This window comes from Microtus pennsylvanicus, chromosome 5, assembly GCF_037038515.1.
Source record: "Microtus pennsylvanicus isolate mMicPen1 chromosome 5, mMicPen1.hap1, whole genome shotgun sequence".
NCBI classification, from domain to species: Eukaryota; Metazoa; Chordata; class Mammalia; order Rodentia; family Cricetidae; genus Microtus; species Microtus pennsylvanicus.
In genome coordinates, this window is record NC_134583.1 from 77,622,187 (window position 1) to 77,633,702 (window position 11,516).

Below are 11,516 nucleotides of genomic sequence, written 5' to 3' on the forward strand. Positions count from 1 at the left end.
GATTCTTAAAGGCACACAGTCCCGTTTGCAGTGGTTTCAGCCGGGCACCACGCACAGGCGGGTGGAAGAGTCAGCCCAGGTCTTGTCCTGGTTCTTGACTGGAACTGAGGCTCCACAGGGAGACTGTTCTTAGATGGTTCCCGACTGGTTCGCTGGCAAAGGCAGAGCAGACAGCCTGGGATACCGCCGTGAGAACAGACTCCTGGTGAGCAAATGTCCTGCTGGCATGGGCAAGGCTGGCAGTTCAGATAGATGCCTTTAGTAGGGAGAAACTGAGTCAATCTGGTCAAGGGTGGCAGTGGGGCTCTCCTGGAAGGGAACCAGCGCCCCCCCCCCCGGAAGCTTTTCAGTTCACAGATCTAATTCGGTGTCTAGAGTATGCCAGGACCTCTTTCAAGGCCCTACAAAAGCCCCATAAATTATGTATGACCACTGGTAATCCTCCTATGACTCCCTTCAGCAGAAACCCCCACTTTGCTCAGTTTCAAAAGGGGAAGAGTCTGATCCAAGGCTGCAATCAAGAGTTAATGTCCCATAGTCACTGGAGAAACACTGCTAATTGGGCCTCAAGTAGGCCATCAAGGAGCCAAAGTATATACAGTCAGGACATGTCAGGGGAACTGTTGGCCAGTCATAAGCAGGGCAAGTATCTGGGCTACTATATATTCATTCTCTCTCTCTCTCTCTCTCTCTCTCTCTCTCTCTCTCTCTCTCTCTCTCTGTCAAACACACACCTATCTATTATCCCTCTCTCACACAGACACATCTATCTCTTCTCTCTCTCTCTCTCTCTCTTCTCTCTCTCTCTCTCTCTCTCTCTCTCTCTCTCACACACACACACACACACACACACACACACACACACATTTTTATCTCAAAATTCAGTTTTATATGCAAGGACCCAAAGCAGAAAATAACTCAATTGTCTATCGACAGGTAAAGGATCAAGCAAACCAGAATTTATCTATACAGCAGACTACCACTCAGCAATGAACAGGAATGATTTTTTAATTGCACAAAAGGGAGGCTGTGCTCTTTAAAGCAGAACTGTGAGACAGGGAGACGGTGCAATGAGTGAGAGCGATGGCCGCTCAAACACGAACACCTGAGTTTGAATCCCAGCACCCACTTATTAGGGCAGGTGTGGCCAGGTGCATGCCTGCAACGCTAGTAACTGAAGTCAAGGAGACGGGGGTTTCTGGGGTTTATGAGCTGCTGGCCTAGCTTCAGGTTCAGTGAGATCTTTGGCTTCCAGTTGTGCATGATTTCACACACATCTGTAGAATCATACTGTAGAATATACAAACACGAAGATATAATATTAAAAATAAAATCAAGGTTTGGGGGCTGTCATTTACACATGCAGCACGATCTTTGAGCCTTGAGCTCCTGTCTGGTGCAAGCCAGATGCTGTCTTAAGAACCTATCGGTTACCAACATTTGGCTGTATTAGAAGTGTTGTGAGCTCTGCCCCTTCCTTCTCACATAGCAGAATTCAGGTCCTCCCTGCTGTCCTGACTGTCGCCTGTCACCCTAGAGCCAAGCGAGGCTCTGCCTAGTTCCTTGGGAGCACTACGTTCAGGGAGCATGTCCCAGGTTTCCTTTGGACTTCCCTTGCTCAGATGGCAGTGCCTCCTAAGCTCCCTGCTGTGCTCTGCCTACACCGGGATTCCTCTCTTATCAGGGCTGGTGGCTCCAGTCCATGCTGAGGTGTATGTGACTGTTTCAAGAGCCAGGGTATGAGAGGTAGGGACTGAAGGCCACTTGTGGGCAGTGCTCCTGACAGAATGTGGGCACATTTGCTACCGGCAGGCCCCGTTCCTTAGTCAGGGTCCCCATCTCCACATTTCCCATTTGTTGCTATTCTGAGAGCCAATAGTATTGTCAATAGGACACTGTCAGGCAGGTCCTTCCGCCCCCCTGACCCGGTTTTTGTTTTTGTTTATCCTGTATATCTCTCAGTGTGTTCATGCTTGTGATACACTATTGACTCTGTTTCTGTCTGAACTCGCTGCACATACTTTTGTCCAGTGAACAATTGTGTGCAGGTGCGGGTGCAATGATGGGGGGTGGGTTGTGGGTCTTCTCAGTAAGACCCAGCCTCCTACAATTTCAGTTCTCTGCTCATTTGTTGAAGAGGTACAGATATCAATCTCCCCGCCACTGTGTGTGTGTGTGTGTGTGTGTGTGCACGCGCACACACACACACACACATGTTCTGTATAGCCTAGGCTGGCCTCAAACTTACTATGTAGCTAAGGAACCTTGGACTCCCAATCCTACCTCCTCTTCCAGGGTCTGGAGTTGCACGTATGCACCACCACGCCAGCACATAGCTCTCTTTTGAGGATGTTCCTGATGACTGTCTCCCATTCTGTTCCAGACTCCAGACAAGTGTTCTCAGTGACTCATTCTCCACCTGGTTGTGTCACTCATATCTGAAAATGCTAGTCCTCATAATTTGCAAGAGATTACAGATGTGTCTATTAAGCTTCCCAGAGCCCTGTGTGACCTAGATCTGAGTGATATACACATGTACATGCACGTGTGTGCGTGCACACACATATACATGCACACATATATACTGACATACACACACATACCCTGATATATACATATATATACATACATATCCTGACATATACACATAAAATCACAGAAATCAATATATATCCTGATATAGACACACACACACACACACACACACACACACACATATATATTTATTTATATACATACCTCAATGCACACAGCCATATCACACGCTTACCCTGACATGCAAAGTCACACACACACACACACACACACACACACACACACACGTATACATAACTCATTAAGTCCTAAAATGTAGTTGCTATTAAAAGCCTTTTAAACTTGAGCCCCAAAGAAGTGAAATTGTTTGTTTAAGGTTACACAATAATTTAGTATTTTAACATTATACTCACTAGGGAGCACATCATTTCTAGTTTTTATTTTATCTGTTATTTATATAGGGATGGGTGGGCCTCCAAAGGCCACTGTGCACTTGTGGAGGTCGAGAACAACCTTGTAGAGCCAGTTCTCTCCTTCCACCTTTACATGTGTTTCAGGGATCACACTCAGGTTATCAAGTTTGTAGAGCAAACACCTTCACCTTGACCTGAGGCATTTCACCGGCCCCAGACACTGTATGTCATATGCCTTCCACCAAGTGTCTGTCAAAGAATGCCACATTTCTTCCTGTTCACTCAATCTCTGTGCATTTTGCCTTCTTTGTTCTTCATGGGATGGGGCGGTCGGGTGGGTAACTTCCTATTTCTTTCTAACACTTTAACAATATACTTTAAAATTTAGATCGACCTATCATAGTTGAGACTAAGGGTGATGCATAAAGCCCCCCCCCCCCAGCTTGCCTGCCTTCGTGCCTAGGTTTCTCCCAACCTTACCTGGTAGAGTGAGTGTGAGAAGATTCACGAACACTGTCTCGGTTAGCTCAGACCCGGTTAGCTCACTGCGGGCTAAGGGCACAGAGGAGCAGGCATGTCTTTCTTCCAGCTCAGTCGAATGATAGTGAGGCAGATCGCCTCCTGGTGAGGACTCACTTCCTGGCTTGTGGTGGCTGCCAACTTGTGAGGTGCTCCAGGATTTCCTGGATGTGCTCCTGCAGAGGGACAAGGTGCACACGGGTATCTTCTCTTACCATTGGAGTGTGACCCCACCACTTTTACCTCACTAAACCTAAATAGCTACCCTAGCTGCCTCTTCTCCAAATAGGATCACACCGGGGCCAAGGTCTTCAATAGATGGCCCTTAGTTCATAAAACAGACGCAAACATTCAGACATATTAATATGGAAATAGTGTCAGCTTTGATTTTTCCTACAAAGTATCTACCATTTTATTTTATTTTATTTTAATTGCTATTCCTCATTTAGTCTACATGTCTCATACTTTCTTTTTCATTGTTTTTCTTGCTCTGATGTGTCTGTCAGTACTTTTTAAAGTGGGGACTTTCTGAGTCTTGATCTGTCTGAAGATACCACATTTTTAATGGTGAATGAATAATGAGACCTGTGTGGGTTCCTACGGACTGAACTTGCCCTGGCACCGTGAAGATGACATCACGTATTCTGGCCTCTGCAGTGCCTGGTACACACTCTGCCACCCTCACTGTGAGCTGCCTGGTACACACTCTGCCACCCTCACTGTGTGCTGCCTGGTACACACTCTGCCATCCTCACCGTGTGTGTGCTGCCTGGTACACACTCTGCCACCCTCACTGTGAGCTGCCTGGTACACACTCTGCCACCCTCACTGTGTGTGTGCTGCCTGGTACACACTCTGCCATCCTCACTGTGTGTGTGCTGCCTGGTACACACTCTGCCATCCTCACTGTGTGTGTGCTGCCTGGTACACACTCTGCCACCCTCACTGTGTGTGAGCTGCCTGGTACACACTCTGCCACCCTCACTGTGAGCTGCCTGGTACACACTCTGCCATCCTCACTGTGAGCTGCCTGGTACACACTCTGCCACCCTCACTGTGAGCTGCCTGGTACACACTCTGCCACCCTCACTGTGTGTGTGCTGCCTGGTACACACTCTGCCATCCTCACTGTGTGTGTGCTGCCTGGTACACACTCTGCCATCCTCACTGTGAGCTGCCTGGTACACACTCTGCCACCCTCACTGTGTGTGTGCTGCCTGGTACACACTCTGCCATCCTCACTGTGAGCTGCCTGGTACACACTCTGCCATCCTCACTGTGTGTGAGCTGCCTGGTACACACTCTGCCACCCTCACTGTGTGTGAGCTGCCTGGTACACACTCTGCCACCCTCACTGTGAGCTGCCTGGTACACACTCTGCCATCCTCACTGTGAGCTGCCTGGTACACACTCTGCCATCCTCACTGTGAGCTGCCTGGTACACACTCTGCCACCCTCACTGTGTGTGCTGCCTGGTACACACTCTGCCACCCTCACTGTGAGCTGCCTGGTACACACTCTGCCACCCCACTGTGTGTGAGCTGCCTGGTACACACTCTGCCACCCTCACTGTGAGCTGCCTGGTACACACTCTGCCATCCTCACTGTGTGTGAGCTGCCTGGTACACACTCTGCCACCCCACTGTGTGTGAGCTGCCTGGTACACACTCTGCCATCCTCACTGTGTGTGAGCTGCCTGGTACACACTCTGCCACCCCACTGTGTGTGAGCTGCCTGGTACACACTCTGCCATCCTCACTGTGTGTGCTGCCTGGTACACACTCTGCCATCCTCACTGTGTGTGCACTGCCTGGTACACACTCTGCCACCCTCACTGTGAGCTGCCTGGTACACACTCTGCCATCCTCACTGTGTGTGCGCTGCCTGGTACACACTCTGCCATCCTCACTGTGTGTGCTGCCTGGTACACACTCTGCCATCCTCACTGTGAGCTGCCTGGTACACACTCTGCCATCCTCACTGTGTGTGAGCTGCCTGGTACACACTCTGCCATCCTCACTGTGTGTGCGCTGCCTGGTACACACTCTGCCATCCTCACTGTGTGTGCTGCCTGGTACACACTCTGCCATCCTCACTGTGAGCTGCCTGGTACACACTCTGCCATCCTCACTGTGTGTGCACTGCCTGGTACACACTCTGCCATCCTCACTGTGTGTGCTGCCTGGTACACACTCTGCCACCCTCACTGTGAGCTGCCTGGTACACACTCTGCCATCCTCACTGTGAGCTGCCTGGTACACACTCTGCCACCCTCACTGTGAGCTGCCTGGTACACACTCTGCCACCCTCACTGTGAGCTGCCTGGTACACACTCTGCCATCCTCACTGTGTGTGCACTGCCTGGTACACACTCTGCCACCCTCACTGTGAGCTGCCTGGTACACACTCTGCCATCCTCACTGTGTGTGCACTGCCTGGTACACACTCTGCCATCCTCACTGTGTGTGCTGCCTGGTACACACTCTGCCACCCTCACTGTGAGCTGCCTGGTACACACTCTGCCATCCTCACTGTGTGTGCACTGCCTGGTACACACTCTGCCACCCTCACTGTGAGCTGCCTGGTACACACTCTGCCATCCTCACTGTGTGTGCTGCCTGGTACACACTCTGCCATCCTCACTGTGTGTGCTGCCTGGTACACACTCTGCCACCCTCACTGTGAGCTGCCTGGTACACACTCTGCCATCCTCACTGTGTGTGAGCTGCCTGGTACACACTCTGCCACCCCACTGTGTGTGAGCTGCCTGGTACACACTCTGCCACCCCACTGTGTGTGTGCTGCCTGGTACACACTCTGCCATCCTCACTGTGTGTGAGCTGACTGGTACACACTCTGCCATCCTCACTGTGAGCTGCCTGGTACACACTCTGCCATCCTCACTGTGAGCTGCCTGGTACACACTCTGCCATCCTCACTGTGAGCTGCCTGGTACACACTCTGCCATCCTCACTGTGAGCTGCCTGGTACACACTCTGCCACCCTCACTGTGTGTGAGCTGCCTGGTACACACTCTGCCACCCTCACTGTGTGTGAGCTGCCTGGTACACACTCTGCCACCCCACTGTGAGCTGCCTGGTACACACTCTGCCACCCTCACTGTGAGCTGCCTGGTACACACTCTGCCACCCTCACTGTGTGTGAGCTGCCTGGTACACACTCTGCCACCCTCACTGTGAGCTGCCTGGTACACACTCTGCCACCCTCACTGTGTGTGAGCTGCCTGGTACACACTCTGCCATCCTCACTGTGTGTGAGCTGCCTGGTACACACTCTGCCATCCTCACTGTGTGTGTGCTGCCTGGTACACACTCTGCCACCCTCACCGTGTGCTGCCTGGTACACACTCTGCCACCCTCACTGTGTGTGAGCTGCCTGGTACACACTCTGCCACCCTCACTGTGTGTGAGCTGCCTGGTACACACTCTGCCACCCCACTGTGAGCTGCCTGGTACACACTCTGCCACCCTCACTGTGAGCTGCCTGGTACACACTCTGCCACCCTCACTGTGTGTGAGCTGCCTGGTACACACTCTGCCACCCTCACTGTGAGCTGCCTGGTACACACTCTGCCACCCTCACTGTGTGTGAGCTGCCTGGTACACACTCTGCCACCCTCACTGTGAGCTGCCTGGTACACACTCTGCCACCCTCACTGTGTGTGAGCTGCCTGGTACACACTCTGCCACCCTCACTGTGAGCTGCCTGGTACACACTCTGCCATCCTCACTGTGAGCTGCCTGGTACACACTCTGCCATCCTCACTGTGTGTGCACTGCCTGGTACACACTCTGCCATCCTCACTGTGAGCTGCCTGGTACACACTCTGCCACCCTCACTGTGTGTGTGCTGCCTGGTACACACTCTGCCATCCTCACTGTGTGTGCTGCCTGGTACACACTCTGCCATCCTCACTGTGTGTGCACTGCCTGGTACACACTCTGCCATCCTCACTGTGTGTGTGCTGCCTGGTACACACTCTGCCATCCTCACTGTGAGCTGCCTGGTACACACTCTGCCATCCTCACTGTGTGTGCACTGCCTGGTACACACTCTGCCATCCTCACTGTGTGTGTGCTGCCTGGTACACACTCTGCCATCCTCACTGTGTGTGAGCTGCCTGGTACACACTCTGCCATCCTCACTGTGTGTGTGCTGCCTGGTACACACTCTGCCATCCTCACTGTGTGTGCTGCCTGGTACACACTCTGCCACCCTCACTGTGTGTGTGCTGCCTGGTACACACTCTGCCATCCTCACTGTGTGTGCTGCCTGGTACACACTCTGCCATCCTCACTGTGTGTGCACTGCCTGGTACACACTCTGCCATCCTCACTGTGTGTGTGCTGCCTGGTACACACTCTGCCATCCTCACTGTGAGCTGCCTGGTACACACTCTGCCATCCTCACTGTGTGTGCACTGCCTGGTACACACTCTGCCATCCTCACTGTGTGTGTGCTGCCTGGTACACACTCTGCCACCCTCACTGTGTGTGAGCTGCCTGGTACACACTCTGCCACCCTCACTGTGAGCTGCCTGGTACACACTCTGCCATCCTCACTGTGAGCTGCCTGGTACACACTCTGCCATCCTCACTGTGTGCTGCCTGGTACACACTCTGCCATCCTCACTGTGAGCTGCCTGGTACACACTCTGCCACCCTCACTGTGTGTGCACTGCCTGGTACACACTCTGCCGCCCTCACTGGTAGAGCATCTGTGCTGTTTCTGGCATTCTGCTCTTATATTGTTCTGCCTTTAGGTGTGGGATTTTCTTTCTTTTTTAATTCAATCCTGCTGTGTTTGATGTGGTTTAAAACCCAGCTCATTTTGGTTCTAGAAAACCTTCATTACCACTTGTTCCCCTCTCCCTTCTTCCCTCTCTCCTCCTATCTCCCTCCCTCACCTTCTCCCTGTCCCCTCTACTCCCCTTCTCCTTTCCCTTCTTCCTGCCTCCTCCTTCTCCCTGTCCCCTCATTCTCCCTACCCCTTTTCTCCTTTCTCTCATCATTCCTTCTTTCTTACCTCCTCCAGCCCCACATCGCCATCTACTATTTTCTGTACATCTTGCCTCTCTAGTCCCCTGCCATTTTCCTGCCTCTTTTAGTTAATTAACAGCATCTCATTAACTACACATAATCTACTCTCCTATTTTTTTAAAGTCTCCACTGGTTTCATTTTTGCAAGTGTATCTTCTTGTCTTATACTCTCCCTTATCTTTTATCATAATTTCTTGTTCTTGTTCCATGTCTGCTAGTCTGTTTTTAATCTCTTGGAGACTTTAAAGTCCCCTATGAGTTGCTCCATTACTCGTTGTTCAGTCCTGCACAATGCTTCATGTCATACGTGTACACATTGCTTGGAAGCTCTTCCAAGCCCTGAGTTAGGGCACTGTCTTTGCCTGCTTGTCTATGGCAGTCCATAATCAGTGGCCACGATTGCACAGGGCACCTTCTTAACATAGGTGCAGAGCAGTGAATGTGCATTTGGGGGAATTTGCATCCCACTGAGTCATCCCTGTGGTTTGGGCATGAGTTTCAATAGCGAAAACTGCTTTTGTTTCTCCAGGCAACAGATTCCGAGGTGTCCTTTCCAAGGCCCCACTTCGAAGGTTCATAATAGGAACCGACTCACGGAAAGACTTTTGGGTTGCACCTCAGAAGGGTAACCTGAGCTCTTATGGCAGCCTTCTGTCCCAGGCTAGACCAGGTGGATCACTTAAAGAAAGGGAAGGGACTTTTTGGCTGTTAACCTCTGGTTCCGAATGCCCGGAAAATCTTGGCCTCTCCTTTGTGCCACTCTTAAGCACACAGTAGGTTTTGCCCTCTGAGAATGGCTTATTGGGAAAGCAGTTCACAGGAGGCAAGAAACCATTCCAGTCTATAGGTGTGGCAAGGAACTGGGCTTCTGTTTGTACCTGGATGTCACTCACTTCAGACAGGACAGTTGGTGAAGTCCTTCCTCACAGGGCCATCCCTTTGGCCTTGAAGACTCCTGGGTAGGAGAACATTCTGGAGATGAGAATAAAAGGTAGGGAGTTCACATATGTCCCTGAAGGCAAACCAAACTCCCCCTGTCTGTACTCATCTCCCAGGGAGGTGCTGTCTCCCTACTTCTTCAATAAAACATGCCCTACCTCTCTGTCTAGTGGTGGGATTGCTTTCCCCACAGGGTTTATCCTGCTCAGTTGTGAAGGGTTCATGTGGATAGGAGGTTTCCAAAGTTCAAATGCATGTGACCTTCTGATTATAGTTGTTGGAGGACCGTTCCGCCAAGCTGGTAGCTGCAGGGGCCAAGGGAAGAGGGTGTGGTCCATCTCACAAGAATCTTCTAAGAGTGGTCCTCAAGGTTTCCAGATAGACTCTGAGGCGTTCGTCTATCTTCGTTCTAAAATAAGATTGACTGTAGGGTAGGCCATGCAGTTAGATAAACAGAATAAGGGGACAGAGTTGACCCAGGAAGAGCTTTTTTAAGCACACACTTTAAGAATTCAAGAGGAAAGAGGCGATGGAAAGATTGTAAGGGTCAGAGGTGGTGGGTGACTCCAAGGAAACAGCGTTCTTCCAGGCACAACAACAGTTGGTGATCATCTGATCTCACAGAGACTGGGATGATGCACACAAGACCCACATAGGCTCACACGAGACAAAATCCCAGTATAAAGAAGAGGACATGGCCACGAAGTCCCATCCCCATCTGAGAAGCTGTTTGGGGTAGCCATCATAAGAGGGAAAGTCAGTTTTGTTCAATGGACTGACACTAGGAACATTAAGCACACCCCAGGGCAGGCTGCTGCTCAGGAAGAGTTGGCCATTACAATGATTCCATGGGTTTTTTTGTCTATCTATCTATCTGTCTGTCTGTCTATCTGTCCGTCTGTCTATCTATCACCTGTTATATTTGGGAGGGTGTGTGCATGTTTTTTCCCCCTTTTAAAATGGAGACAGAATATGAAACGGCATGGGGGTGTCTGGGAGGAGTTGGGGAAGGGGAAGGAATATGACCGAAACAAATTGTATACGTTTTTTTTTTAAACGAGTTTTAAAACGAAATACGATAAAATACAGTTACTCTGAGCACCACTAAGGGATGCCTGAAGAGCCCATTATTCAGAAACTCCAGACAAAGGGCTTAAGGGTAATCTTGAAGTGCCACAGATCTTTGGACACTCAGCTCTGCACCTGTGCCCAGGTCATCAGGCTGGACCAGGTGTCAAAGGAGCAAGCTCAAGGCCAGTGGATTCCACCCAAGCTCTTGATAGTGTGGTCCGGATTGTGGGCCTGCTCCTTCCGCGGGGTCAGGCACAGTGAATACAGTAACGATAAGTAAGGCTTTAGGGACTCTGTGCGATATCACACAAATGCCACATAGAGCCTCTCCTCATCAGAGCAGTGCTGGGAGGTATTTGAGAGCCAGAACCTTTCCTCCCATTTGGAAATCACACCCTTTGAAGGCCTTTGTAGTTCCCACATCCCTCATGGAGGCAGCTGCTGCTGCGTGTGTCTGTATACATTTATATGGAGGGCAGAGGACAACCTCTGGCGTCTTCCACTACTTTCAGTACAGATTTTCTCATTGGCCTGGATCTCACCAATTAGGCTAGACAGACTGGCTAATAAGCCATAGGAATCCTCTTGTTTTTGCCATCCCGGTGCTGGTAGTACAAGCACACACCACCACACCAAGCTTTCATGGCATGGGTTCTAAGGATTAAATTCAGGTCCTCGTGGTTTCAAGGCAAGTGCTTTATTGACTGAGCCACCCTGAGCCCCTTCTGATTGTTCTTTATTGTTGAGCAAAAGTCAGTCTATGAGAGACTGCAAGGGATGGAAGAAGAGTTTGAAGAAAAACATGCTGGTCTTCCTGGAGAAAATGCTTATGGGTCCCAAGAGACCCACGGATTATAAAAAGCAATACCAAAAACTTTCCCAGAGATCTGCAGAGAGGGGTGCCATGCCCCCGTGGATGATAAAGAATATGCAGAGGATGGCTGGATGAAGGGTGTTCACTGACACTACTCAATTGGGG

The 11,516-nt window shown here is 50.7% G+C and overlaps 1 long non-coding RNA gene across 2 annotated transcripts; it reads right to left on the bottom strand.

Annotated features, from left to right (window-relative positions):
• Positions 1–2,497: 2,497 nt before the first annotated feature.
• Positions 2,498–9,501, bottom strand: LOC142850989 (uncharacterized). Of its 2 annotated transcripts, none has more exons than XR_012910729.1 (3): positions 9,421–9,501; positions 3,429–3,643; positions 2,498–2,518 (listed from the first exon to the last, which is right to left on the bottom strand). It is a non-coding gene; the product is annotated as an uncharacterized LOC142850989 (long non-coding RNA). The 2 variants fall into 2 exon arrangements; XR_012910728.1 differs by lacking the exon at positions 2,498–2,518 and adding an exon at positions 3,210–3,310.
• Positions 9,502–11,516: the final 2,015 nt, after the last annotated feature.